We start from the raw sequence: 14,788 nt of genomic DNA, 5'->3' as shown, positions 1-14,788 counted from the left end.
ACTTGGAACCAACCCAAATGCCCATCAATGATAGACTGGATAAAGAAAATGTGGCATATATACACCATGGAATACTGTGCAGCCATAAAAAGGATGAGTTCATGTCCTTTGCAGGGATATGGATGAAGCTGGAAACCATCATTCTCAGCAAACTAATACAGGAACAGAAAAACAAACAGCACATGTTCTCACTCATAAGTGGGAATTGAACAATGAGAACACATGGACACAGGGAGGGGAACATCACACACCAGGGCCTGTCTTGGGGTGGGGGGCTAGGGGAGGGACAGCATCAGGAGAAATACCTAAAGTAGATGACGGGTTGATGGGTGCAGCAAACCACCATGGCACGTGTATACCTATGTAACAAACCTGCACATTCTGCACATGTATCCCAGAACTTAGAGTATAATTTTTTAAAAAAAGAATCTTCTTAGAGGGCTGCTGAGAGCCATTTGGTCCTTTGGTCCTTACCAGTGTACCTTGAACATACCTGGATAATTACCTTCATCTCCCTGACTCATTCTTACTCGTGCATGCATGTCTCTTACAAGACTGTGAGCCTCTTAAGGGCAGGAACCATGTGTTTGCTGTTCATCTTTTCATTTTCAGCATTTAATTCACTGCCTGCACATAATAGAAAATAAATGAATAAAGAAATGAATGAATGAATGAAAAAAAGCCTTATTGATCAGGAAAGCATTTTAGTGCAGATTGGGTAGCTTTAAATCTCATTCTTTTATGAGATTTTATTATTACATTGTCTTTAGGAATAAACTTGGACAGAGATGGATGGCAAAGAGTGCTAAAATGAAACCAAACTGTAATTTTGAGTGATTTCACAGCCAAGATATGGTGCTTTACTCATATTTATGACAGTATGCAGTATTGGAAACTTCCACAGGGCAGTAGGGGCTGCCTAATTAGCTGGGAAATTGGAGATTGTCCAAGCCTCATCTAAGTGGGGCAAGCCTAATAGCTCATCTCTGCTTGAAGTGACAGAGAATTGAGGACAGTCCTGACTTCACCCTGAACTTTTGCTTTGCCCAGGATAACCAGGTCTAAGAAACAAACTCTTCCAGCCATTTCCTATGAGCATTTTACCCAGGCCAGGTCAACCTGGCTTTCTGTGTAGAATTCAAAACAGCATAAGATATGGAAAGCTCAGAATGTTGGTTTCTATACTAGGAGGAAGAAAAACATGGATGATTTCAAATTCATGTGAGAAACTGATGATCTCTAATGAGAAAGCCCAGCAGATATCTACCTTGTAGTATTTTCTTGTGGTGACTGGATGTTGAATGTTATATTGATGGCAGACAAGATCTTTGAGATTACTAAAAATTTTTAAATATCTTTCTAGCATCAGAATATAAAGTACAAAGAAAAACATACATGGAAACCCAACATATATAATGTATAAAAACACAGTAGGTTTGATTGAAATTGGTCATCAAGGCATCTACCCTCTCACTACATTGAGGGGTACAGAGGCACATTTATGGACTCCTAGGGCTCTGCTGAGGACTATTTAAAATGTCTAGTTTCTGTAAGCCTCAGTTTTCTCCTCCGTAAAACTGAAAGAACTCTAGTATCTAGCTTTTAGGGTAGTTGTAAAGACCAAATACAATAATATGTTAAAGAATTTTTGTAGTGTCCAGTAGTACATGGAAAACTCTCAATAAAAGTAAACTTCCTTCCTTCCCCATATCCCTGAGCCTTTCATTTTGCAATTAAGAGAATTGCCTACTAGAGAGAAAAGTGATTGACCTTGGTTAAAGATGTTAGTAGTACAGGTAAAGCAGCTCTCTCATCTCCCACTCCAGTGTGCCTTCCAGGATACCACAGTTGTCGCCCCTCCCTCTGCTGAAATTCTGAGATAATAAAAAAGGTGTCTGGTCCTTAATGCCTTTGAGATTCTGTCTAACTGAACCTGATAACAAAATAAAGACGGTCACCCTCCCTCAAAAGTCACATAAATAAGTAAAGAAGGGACCTGGATGTTTTTCAAGCACAGGGAATCACAGTTCTATTAGCTGTAACTCACCCTAAATCTATAGATTACTAAATTCATAGACTTCAAATGACAGTGATGGTCTCCCAGAAAGCTAAACCACCTAGACAGGAAGGAACTTAACAGAAGTGCTGCTTATAAAGTCACCAAAGGTATTCTGCACCACCTCTGCATAGGAGCAAAACCATTAACAGGCAGGGCATTAACGTCCAGTGACTTCCAAAATGGCAGAGCTCTGCATATGTGATCTGACTCCACTGGTCTTTGAACATGGCCTTGGATGCAATTGTAAACTGAATAATCCTTGCTCATTAGCATTTGAAGAAGACAGGTAAACAAGAATTACAGAAACATAAAATGTGCCGTATTTTAATATTATGCATGTTTTATTGCTTTAGAAGAGTGTTTAAAGTAGTCAAAGAAATTCTTCTGCAGTCCTTCAGTACCCCCAGTCATTCTTCAAAAGATAGTAATGTGTCCTCTCATTATTTCAACATGTAGGGTGTTCCCACTCTTCCTACACCGAAGTCGAATGTTATTTAAATCAAATATGATTTTAATTTTCACACTGACTGAGATTTGTAGCGTGGAGCTAGGCAGCTTAAAAGGAGGCTTTGGCTTTCCTCTTAGCCAGTCCTCCCTGCTACTGCTTGATAAAGTCATCTTGTCCATAAATGGAGATACTTTGCATATTGGTTAGGAATTCTTCCTGCTGCCAGTAAATTTTACCAGTCCTGCCAATAAGCACAGATGATCTATCCCGTCACTTTCCAATTAGAGCAGGGCCAAATATTTGTCACATGTGTACAAAATGTATGTTGACCCTGATGGATGATAGATGACATTCCTTTGTTCGTTTGTAAATAGAAACCTATGAAATCAAGTGAACTTGCAGATAAAATTCAGATGGCTGATTTACTTGTACATGCAAAGAATTAGCTTTGTTGGCAGGATTCACCCATTGGAATTTGTTAGTTATGTTTCTCAAATAATGGATCCTAGGTTTCTGGGGCACTGTGGATTTACCACGTGAGTTATGACAAGAGGTAGAGGTCTTTGTGACTTCTTTGATACCACCTATCTTGTAGATTGTCGTAATAAACTTCTGATTCTCACCTCTGATTAGACTATTTTTAAGATTATACCGAAGTGTTATATATAACCAATTGAAAAGGAAATTACTTCTTAGATTTATAAGGGTTCAGAATCCAGTGAAACTTTTTATGATTGAACAAAAATGCATTAAAATGAACTGCTAAAAGGAGACATGAAGAAACGTCATAAAACATAAAATGTTAGACTTGAGAGATACTTTCAAGGTAAAATAGTCTAGCGATTTCCAACCTGAGGTTCTAAGGTTTCTATAGGTTTTCTAAGCCTTATATTAAGGCATTTGGAACTGTTTCAAATTGGAAGTCCTAGTTTCTCAAAATAAAGCTACACAGGCTAAGTAGAATATTAAGTATCATTGCATTGGGCTGGAGTTTTTATGAGATTTGTGTGCTTTATCTGGCTACCTCATATTCATCAGAAGCTCTGATTGACAGACTCATGTATGTTTAGCCACTTAAATGTAAAAAAATTACTTACTGTTTAGTAAAAAGAAGTTTGCAGAATGGGTTTAATATTTTGAATTGTGAAGTCCATGGTATTCCAAGGGTGGGGATAGGTAATGTTTTAAAGAGACCTTGGTTGTGAGAAGGTTGAACCTCACTGAACTTGTCAAAAGCCTTGTATTAAAAATGATCAGACTGAGGCACAAAACATTCCTGTCCCTTATTGGTCATTGCAGATCACTTGAAAGTGCAAGGGTAATAACTTATGTACTAATCAATAATGCATATCTTAGCACTTCCACTAATATATTTGTTTTCTCTGTATATCAGCCTTTTATTTTATAACCCACTCTACTGAAAAAAAAAATTTCAGATTTATGCATCACGTAAGTCTTTACTCATTATTCTTAAATTCCCCAGTCTGATTTTATTAACTTTTCTTGGGCTGTTATCTATACAGTTGAGTGAGTTTACCATCTTAACTGAATTAAATAGTCAATTCAGTCAAAATATCAGAGGGTATTTTATTTATCCCAATGGAGTCATATTATATGTGGCAAAATATAAATAGATCAGAAGTTCACTCTGTACTGATAAACTCAGCAATTCCTGGACTGAAAGTGGTATGCCAGCAGTATGGTATTTTGTCACTAACCCAGAAAAAAGAAGAAACATCCAGCTCCTTGGAGCTCTTCCTATGCTGCTAGATAACAACATCTCTACTTTTCCCTTTGTCTTACACCAAGTTCCTGAAGAAACAGACTTTGAAATGAAATTTGTGTGCAGGAGTTTTCTTGAGCAATGCTGTCAGGACTAGTACGGTAAAGGAATGGGAGAAGCGAGTTTTGGCAGAGAGGTTCTACTGATATGCAGCTGCAACAAAGGCCTTAGCTGGTCCTATGGGTGAGTTCTGGAGGTAAGATGGCCCTTTTGAGTTGTACTGAACCAACATAAGGGGTCCAGGCTTCGTACTCCCATATTTCCAGCCATTGGATGTCGGCTACCCCTGGGGAGAAAGCTTAATGTTGAACATAGCAGTTTCCTTTGGCTGATGGAGTGATTCCTAGGTAAAAACTCAGCTTGGCAGCCAACACTCCAGTTAGTGGAATGAGTGCTTCATTCCTGATGTGAGAATCTGGGAGCACACCAAACAGCTATTACAGCCTCCTTTTCTTAACTCCTCTTGTGGGCCCCCTCTATAAACAATGACTTCTCTGCATTTTTTTCCATGTAAGTGGAAACCTAGAGAGTAGACCTAGACATTTTTCCTTTCCTGCAAATCTTCCTTATAAAAGGTAAAGCATTTTTGAGAGCTGGCCAGCTAGGGTTAATGTGAAGTTTATAGCTGATAGAGAAAAACGAACAGGGCTTAGGTGTGTTTGAAATTCCTTTTATTACTTGAGGAGCTTTCTTCTGCTATTCAGGTATATAAAGATTAGAAGACAAAGTGAAGTTAACAAAAGAAATGAATCATTTAAATAGCATGGTTGCCATTCTGCAGTGATCTGAAAAATCCAATATTCCCATTTAAATCAGATTCACTTTCATCTAGAGAAAAATACTTGACCTTTTCCAGTGACCACCTAAGTAGAAGGTCAGACAGACCAAGAAAATGCCTCAACCTTCTCTGTTTCCTTTTATTCTTCTAGCCTTCCTTTATTTCCATCTATTCTGTGTCTTTAACTTTCCTTGCACTGAAAATCTATTTATCATATTGTGCCTACATGAAACAGAAGTATCAGAAAATAAGAATTTTATTATTTTAGTTTGTTGAAATAATGTACATTCCCTTCACCCCTGCAAAGGTATTGACTGGGTTCAAATAGGTTTGTGTGTAGGGGTACAGCCATTAAAATTATGCAGAAACATTTACATATCATATTTTATAAATGTTTTTAAGTAATGTATCACTTCTCAACCTGCAAGTTATAGCTTATCAAGCTAAAGAAGCAAATTTGGAAGACAATATTCTCATTCTATCTTTCTGTATTTTAGGTATGTGACATCAAAGGTCATTGGTTTAAGAAACCTGGTTCGTGATAAGTTAGGAATTGCTTACTAAAACTTCATAGTCCCTCAAAAGTCCAAATACCACATCAACCATTTGGAAAAGAATGAAGGCTAGTATGGTTTTGCTGTGAACCCATCCAAATCTCATCTTGAATTGTAGCTCCCATAATCTCCATGTGTCATGGGAGGGACCTGGTGGGTGGTAATTGAATCATAGGGATGGATTTTTCCCTTTCTGTTCTCGTGATAGTGAAAAAGTCTCATGAGATCTGATGGTTTTATAGAGGGGAGTTCCCCTACACACTCTCTCTTGCCCACTGTCATGCAAGATGTGTCTTTGCTTCTCCTTCACCTTCCACCATGATTGTGAGGCCGCCCCAGCCATGTGAAACTGTGAGTCCATTAAAGCTCTTTTTCTTTATAAATTACCCAGTCTTGGGTATTTCTTTATAGCAGTATGAAAATGGACTCATATCAGTATGAAAATACATTAAGTTGGTACCAGTAGAGTGGGGTACTGCTATTAAGATACCCCAAAATGTGGAAGCAACTTTGGAACTGGGTAACACACAGAGGTTGGAACAGTTTGGAGGACTCAGAGGATGACAGGAAGATGTGGAAAGGTTTAGAGCTTCCCACAAGAGACTTGTTGAATGCTTTTGACCAAAATGCTGATAGTGATATGGACAATGAAGTCCAGGCTGAGGTGGTCTCAGATGTAAATGTGGAGCTTATTGGGAACTGGAGCAAAGATGAGTCTTACTAGGCTTTAGCAAAGAGACTTGTGGCATTTTTCCCCTGCCCTAGAGATCTGTGGATCTTCGAACTTGAGAGAGATGATTTAGGGTATCTGGCCGAAGAAATTTCTAAGCAGCAAAACTTTCAAGAGGTGAGTAGGTTGCTCTTAAAAAACCTTCAGTTTTATTCATTCACAAAGATATAGTTTGGAATTAGAAGTTATGTTTAAAAAGGAATGCAGAATGGGTAGTAGAAGAAGGTAGTCATCATTACCAGCTACTACCACATGACCAGTTGCAGAAATTAGGACTGTACTTATCACGAGTATTTCCTCCTTATTTTGTTAAGAACATGTTTGTGCATTTATACACTTGTAGTAAGAAAATATCTTTTTGGCCGGGGGTGGTGGCTCACACCTGTAATCTCAGCACTTTGGGAGGCCGGGGCAGGTGGTTCACCTGAGGTCAGGAGCCTGACCAGCCTGACCAATATGGTGACCAATATGGTGAAACCCTGTCCCTACTAAAAATGCAAAAATTAGCCAGGCGTGGTGCCACACACCTGTAATCTCAGCTACTTGGGAGGCTGAGGCAGGAGAATTGCCTAAACCTGGGAGGCGGAGGTTACGGTGAGCCAAGATCGCACCACTGTACTCCAGCCTGGGCAACAGGAGCAAAACTCCATCTTGGAAAAAAAAAATCTTTTTATTTCATTTCCTTTTCCTTATCATGTAACATAAGATTTATTGACTTTATATCAGCATTTAAGTGCTGTTAACTTGATGTAATAGCATTTAGGTTAAGGATTAGTGCACTTTAACTTTAGGTTAAGGATTAGTGAAGGGTAGCTGTATTACGTTAAGCATAATTATGACCTTATTATTGTCTTTATTTGAAGATTATATATGATTTCAGGAGATATGTAAAGGTTCAAGTTGGCAAGGGGTGGACTTGTAATGGGTTAACATTGAGTGTCAACTTGATCGCATTGAAGAATGCAAAATATTGTTTCTGGGTGTGTCTGTGAGCATGATGCCAAAGGATATTAACATTTGAGTCAGTGGACTGGGGGAGACAGACATAACCTCAATCTGGGTGGGCACTATCTAATCAGCTGCCAGTATGGCTAGAATAAAGCAGGCAGGAGAAGATGGAAGAGTAGACTTGCTGAGTCTTCTGGCCTTCATCTTTCTCCCTTGCTGGATGCTTCCGGCCCTCAAACATCAGATTCCAAGTTCTTCAGCTTTTGGACTCTTGGACTTACACCAGTGGTTTGCCAGGGGCTCTCAGGCCTTTGGCCTCAGACTGAAGGCTGCATTGTCGCTTTCCTCCTTTTGAGGTTTTGGGACTTGGACTGATCCACCACTGGCTTCCTTGCTCCTCAACTTGCAGCAGACAGTCTATCATGGGACTTTACCTTGTGATCATGTCAGTCAATTCTCCTTAATAAACTCCCTTTCATATATACATCTATCCTATTAGTTCTGTCCCTCTAGAGAACCCTGATTAATACAAAGGCCAGGATTCATTCAGCTCAATGGTCAATTCCTTCTTAATTTGTTTTATATTAAGAGACACCCCAGAAGAAAAAGCACAGTTTAGAACTATGGATACCTGGGTTCTAATCTTAACAGAAGCACTTATCAAGTAGTTACACATTTGGCTTTAATTGAAGCATTTCATGAATCTTAATCTTATGCCATCGGGCTACAGGTTTTATAGCAAAGACAAGCTCTTCTTGAGGGGGATGAAGGCATTGTTAGAGCAGTCATCTTATGAAATAAATTGATAATTTTATTTTTAAAACATCAAGTACTTTTGCAAAGAAGTGATCTGGTGATACACTGAAAAATCTTCTGGCTATGAAAATGTTGACACACCTTTAGGATTTAACTACAGCAAAAACGTGTCTTCAATTCCTGTCAACACATCATGTTTCTGCATCTCAGTTTTCATATTAGCAAGATAACTATCAACATTTGCTTTGTTACATAGTATATTTAGAAGAAAAAGTAAAACTGTATTGTCAGAGGTCACAGTAACTTCCTCCTTCAGTTTTAGTTGACACAATCCTTCACACATTCTGTGAAACTCATCCCTTCTAGATTCCAGGAACCCATCAAGCTCTGTTTGTTTCGATTTTTCTTGTTCTATCTGTGTAGCATTCCTTCCTCCCAGGTGTGGGGCAAGACCCCTCTGGAATAAGGGTCCTCAAGGGAGAAGGGAGAAGGGAAAAGGGAGATGCTGACCTTTCTAAGTTTTAAGACTTGCTTTGGAAGAAAAGAGTTCTAGTTTCTACAGCCTGCCTTGGGGAAGAAAAATTCTGGTTACTTTGACTTGCTTCGGGGAGAAGAGAAGAATTTCCTTCTTGGTCTCATTTGATGGTTTCTCCTTTTCACTCTAGCAGACCATGAGCATCTTCTAAGTTTCTATCATCGGTATCTGCCCTTCTTCATGCTCAGTCACTCCTTTAGGGGCAGTGTCTATCTAAGCCCATAGTTGCTGATGAAAAATCTAATTCTGACCTCTCCTTTGCAATTGTTTCCTGTATCTCAAGGTTTTCCGTCTTTTTGAGAGCTCGAGTCCTATGATCCTTTCTTCTTATGAGTGTCCATGCTACATACTGCTTACATTTTTCTCCCATTTGTTCAACAGTATTTTCATATGCAAAATGAGGATAACAATAGTATCTACTTCATAGAGTTAAATACTCAATAAATATGTGCTATAATAATAAAAACTCTGACTCCCAGAGTGCCTAGTGCAGAGTTTCACATATGATGAATACTAATGAATAGAGTGCCATTGAAATAGACCTATACACGTTTTGATGCTAAAGTCCTAACTCTCTTCTTCAGAGTAATAGCCAGCCCTCAGAGCTTTATCACTCCTTACGTTACATGTCATGCTCCATCTATGATGACTTCTCTCCTTAATTGAATGGATCTTTCTTTCATGATTTTTACTCTCTTAATCTGTTTGCAGACGCCATCCTCACTACTGAGCACAAACTCTGTCCTCCTTCACTTCTCACCTTCTTTGGGTCTTAACTTAGATATCACTTCCTCTAAGAAGTCTTTCATTACTCCCAAATCCATGTTAGATTCCTTTTCTAGGCAGTTCCATAGAATCCATCTCCGTATAGTTTATAATTATTATACGTGTATCTGTTTCTATTTCCCATTAGATCATAACTTCTCTGAAGTCAAGGACCTTTCACTGTCTTATTTAGTATTATAATCTCATTGTCTGGCCCAGTATGTGATACACAGTGTGTGCTTAATAAATGAATGAGCATTGCTTTGGCAATGCCTTACCACCACCAATATGCAAACACAGTCTCCCCTTGTGAGATATCCTTGAAATTCATCTAAACCTGATTCTGCTATAAGAAAGTTTAAGACAGGGACACGTACCAGCCTATACTTCCCCAGGAACACGCATTTACCCACAAAAATTGGATGTAAAAATAAAATCTCTAGAGTCTTTCCAACATTTTATAACCCTAATTAGCTATAGCCATTACCAATCTCTGCCTATCTCACTCTGCTGAAGTGCCTGAGTCCCACCAGTTCAAGGTAGTGCCAATTTCAAACCAAAGGACCATCCTCAGAGGCAGCAATCAAAAGAGGATGACAAAAGAACAGAGGAGTCAAGCTAAATCCTTTCATTTGTCATACAATTTGCTGCAGCCAGAATTGGTCAATAGCTTGGCACTTCACAAAGCCTTGTATTCCCTGATACCTTGTAGGAACATGAGTTACATAATGACTAAGGGAAAAATGCCAGCCACTGAGTTGCCAAAAGATACAATTATGATTAAACCTGGCACTTTGGAAAAAGCAGATCCAACTGCACCCGATTCTATTGCACCTGGTATATTTTTTTTTCTATAGAAACAACTTAATAAGTTTGCTGTCCTTTTAGGAGCTCACCTATATCATTAGAAATCAACATTAAAGCCAGAAAGCCTGACTATGAAACATCTTGGAAAATTCAAGGTAAATAACTATTTTCTAACATTTAGAGTTTAAGGTTTTAATAAAATCAGAAAATACTTGGAAAAGAAGTCACCAGTACCTTTTGTACTGAAAATTGTTGAGGAGTTTCAGTATGATGAAATGAGCATGTCACACCCATAAATGAACCTCTAAGATTAATTTGATTACTTCTCTACAACAGCAAAATTCCATAATGAAATAATGTTGCTTGAGGTCTTCTCTTGCTTTGGAGTTGGATAATCTAAATTATGTAACCTCTAGTTGATTTTCACTTCATCACGTATCAAGGATCATCTCTGCAGATAGAAAGAAAATTTTCTGTTGAGCTGCATGTTAGCTCATTGAGAAGGGCAAAGAATTATAGATGGAGGCACTTTGTTGGATTAAGCTTCTTGATAACAGGAATACTCTAGAATCAATGACACATCCAGTATGGTTACCACACAGATAGAAAGGGGGAGCTCTGTGAAATCAGGAGGACTTTGGTTTCAACCATTGCTTGGCAACTAGCTTTTTGTGTGACTATGAGAAAGACATTTGCTGTCTTTGAGCAAATTGGTTTAAGCAAATTGGTGGAGGCTGTCAGATAAATACATTCTTTATAGCTGAGTGACAGGTTCTTTCTTGAAGGGAGATCCAGAAAACACACCCCCATAGTAGCTGTAAGGGCAATTTTTATTGTATTATAAAAAGAATTATATTATAAAACTTAAAGTTTGCAATAACCTGCTATTGTCTACATAGTAAGCCTAGACTTCTGTCTAGCTTGTGAGATATCCGTAATGTTGGCCTGTCCTTCTTAGCCAATCTTATTTATATTACATTCCAGCATGAACCCTCTTTTGGAGGAATGGATACATTAGAAAAGTCTCATGTTGGAAGGAAATGATCAGATCCTTGTCATGATCAGTCATAGTCTGGGGGCTGCCAGCAGAATAGTAAGTCTTTATTTAAGGGATATCTAAATGACTGAACTTTATGGCTAAAGTAAACTCTGTTTAGGCTAGGTCAGTTTACATGGGAAAGGCTCCATGGGAAGATATTTGAACTAGTTCTAAGTAAGATGTGACTCTAACATCTTGCATCGATTATAGTATGAAAAATTAAAAAGTGTGATACCAGTGAAGATGTAGGGAAAAGGAACTACAAAGCTTGCTCCACTATAACAATTACTTAATAACTGGGAGAACTTGGCAGAGTAAAGCTTTTAAGAACTCTGGAAACTAACCAAAAGCCTGCAGCAACCCAAAGAGCACTTATTCAACAAAAAACTCTGAATCTCAATAAGAACAGTGAGATTCATGGCATTTTAATACCACATGTCATGATCCCCAGCTCAGTCTTGAAAAGTTGACATTCCCCTGCTGACATTCCCAGTACTAGTAGAAGAGGGAGCAGCATAGGCTTTATTCACAACTGTCCTTAGTTTATCTGTGTAACTGATGCTTGGAAGAGTAGCTCAAACTGAAAGCTTTACTTCTTAAATTCAAATAAGACAAGGGTGCTCACTCTCACCACTTTTATTGGAAGTCCTAGCCAAAGCAATCAGGCAAGGAAAATAAGTGAGTAAAACACATCCAAATCAGAATGAAAGAAATAATATTGTCCCTGTTTGAAGACTACATGATCTTATACATAGAAAATTCTATACTCCATTAAAAAATCTGTTAAAACTAATAAACAAATTCAGTAAAGTTGCAGGATACAAAACCAACATACAAAAATCAGTTGTGTTTTTATACACTAACAACACACTCTCTAACAAGGAAGTTAGAAAGGCAATCCCATTTACAATAGCAGCAAAAAGAATAACATATTTAGGATTAAACTAACGTAATGAAAGGCTTGTACACATAAAACTACAAAACTTTCATGAAAGAAATTAAAGAAGACAGAAATAAAGGGAGAGACATCTTTTTTAATTTTTTATTTATATTTATTTATTTTAATTATACTTTAAGTTCTAGGGTACACGTGAACAACGTACAGGTTTGTTACATTGTATACATGTGCCATGTTGGTGTGCTGCACCCATCAACTCGTCATTTACATTAGGTATATCTCCTAATGCTATCCGTCCCCCCTCTTCCGACCCCACGACATGCCCCAGGGTGTGATGTTCTCCACCCTGTGTCTAAGTGTTCTCATTGTTCAATTCCCACCTGTGAGTGAGAACATAGTGTTTGGTTTTCTGTCCTTATGATAGTTTGCTCAGAATGATGTTTTCCAGCTTCATCCATGTCCCTACAAAGGACATGAACTCATCATTTTTTATGGCTGCATAGTATTCCATGGTGTATATGTGCCACATTTTCTTAATCCAGTCTATCATTGATGGACATTTGGGTTGGTTCCAAGTCTTTGCTATTGTGAATAGTCCCACAATAAACATACGTGGGTATGTGTCTTTATAGCAGCATGATTTATAATCCTTTGGGTACATACCCAGTAATGGAATGGCTGGGTAAAATGGTATTTCTAGTTCTAGATCCCTGAGGAATTGCCACAATGTCTTCCACAAAGGTTGAACTAGTTTACAGTCCCACCAACAGTGTAAAAGTGTTCCTATTTCTCCAATCCTCTCCAGCACCTGTTGTTTCCTGACTTTTTAATGATCGCCATTCTAACTGGTATGAGATGGTATCTCATTGCGGTTTTGATTTGCATTTCTCTGATGGCCAGTGATGTGAGCATTTTTTCATGTGACTGTTGGCTGCATAAATGTCTTCTTTTGAGAAGACTCTGTTCATATCCTTTGCCCACTTTTTGATGGGGTTGTTTGATTTTTTTCTTATAAATTTGTTTAAACTCTTTGTAGATTCTGGATATTAGACCTTTGTCAGATGGGTAGATTGTAAAAATTTTCTCCCATTCTGTAGGTTGCCTGTTCACTCTGATGGTAGTTTCCTTTGCTGTGCAGAAGCTCTTTAGTTTAATTAGATCCCATTTGTCAATTTTGGCTTTTGTTGCCAATGCTTTTGGTGCTTAAGTCATGAAGTCTTTGCCCATGCCTATGTCCTGAATGGTATTGCCTAGGTTTTCTTCTAGGGTTTTTATGGTTTTAGGTCTAACATTTAAGTCTTTAATCCATCTTGAATTAATTTTTGCATAAGATGCAGGGAAGGGATCCAGTTTCATCTTTCTACATATGGCTAGCCAGTTTTCCCAGTACCATTTATTAAATAGAGAATCCTTTCCCAATTTCTTGTTTTTGTCAGGTTTGTCAAAGATCAGATGGTTGTAGATGTGTGGTATTATTTCTGAGGGCTCTGTTCTGTTCCATTGGTCTATCTCTCTGTTTTGGTCCCAGTACCATGCTGTTTTGGTTACTGTACCCTTGTAATTTAGTTTGAAGTCAGGTAGTGTGATGCCTCCAGCTTTGTTCTTTTGGCTTAGGATTGTCTTGGCAACGCAGGCTCTTTTTTGGTTCCATATGACTTTTAAAGTAGTTTTTTCCAATTCTGTGAAGCAAGTCATTGGTAGCTTGATGGGGATGGCATTGAATCAATAAATTACTTTGAGGAGTATGGCCATTTTCACAATGTTGATTCCTCCTATCCATGAGCATGGAATGTTCTTCCATTTGTTTGTGTCCTCTTTTATTTCATTGAGCAGTGGTTTGTAGTTCTCCTTGAAGAGGTCCTTCCCATCCCTTGTAAGTTGGATTCTTAGGTAATTTATTCTCTTTGAAGCAATTGTGAATGGGAATTCACTCATGATTTGGCTCTCTGTCTGTTATTGGTGTCTAGGAATGCTTGTGATTTTTGCACATTGATTTTGTATCCTGAGACTTTGCTGAAGTTGCTTATCAGCTTAAGGAGATTTTGGGCTGAGACGATGGCGTTTTCTAAATATACAATCATATCATCTGCAAACAGGGACAATTTGACTTCCTCTTTTCCTAATTGAATACCCTTTATTTCTTTCTCTTGCATGATTGCCCTGACCAGAACTTCCAACACTATGTTGAATAGGAGTGGTGAGAGAGGGCATCCCTCTCTTGTGTCAGTTTTCAAAGGGAATGCTTCCAGTTTTTGCCCATTCAGTATGATCTTGACTGTGGGTTTGTCATAAATAGCTCTTATGATTTTATAATACGTCCCATCAATACCTAGTTTATTGAGAGTTTTTAGCATGAAGGGCGGTTGAATTTTGTCAAAGGCCTTTTCTGCAACTATTGAGATAATCATGTGGTTTTTGTCTTTGGTTCTGTTTATATGATGGATTAGGTTTATTGATTTGCATATGTTGAACCAGCCTTACATCCCAGGGATGAAGACAACTTGTTCGTGGTGGATAAGCTTTTTGATGTGCTGCTGGATTCAGTTTGCAAGTATTTTATTGAGGATTTTTGCATTGATGTTCATTAAGGATATTGGTCTAAAATTCTCTTTTTTTTTGTTGTGCCTCTGCCAGGCTTTGTATCAGGATGATGCTGGCCTCATGAAATGAATTAGGGAGGATTCCTTC

This window comes from Gorilla gorilla, chromosome X (genome assembly GCF_029281585.2).
Source record: "Gorilla gorilla gorilla isolate KB3781 chromosome X, NHGRI_mGorGor1-v2.1_pri, whole genome shotgun sequence".
Classification (NCBI taxonomy): Eukaryota; Metazoa; Chordata; class Mammalia; order Primates; family Hominidae; genus Gorilla; species Gorilla gorilla.
Note: the sequence above shows the minus strand (reverse complement) of the source record.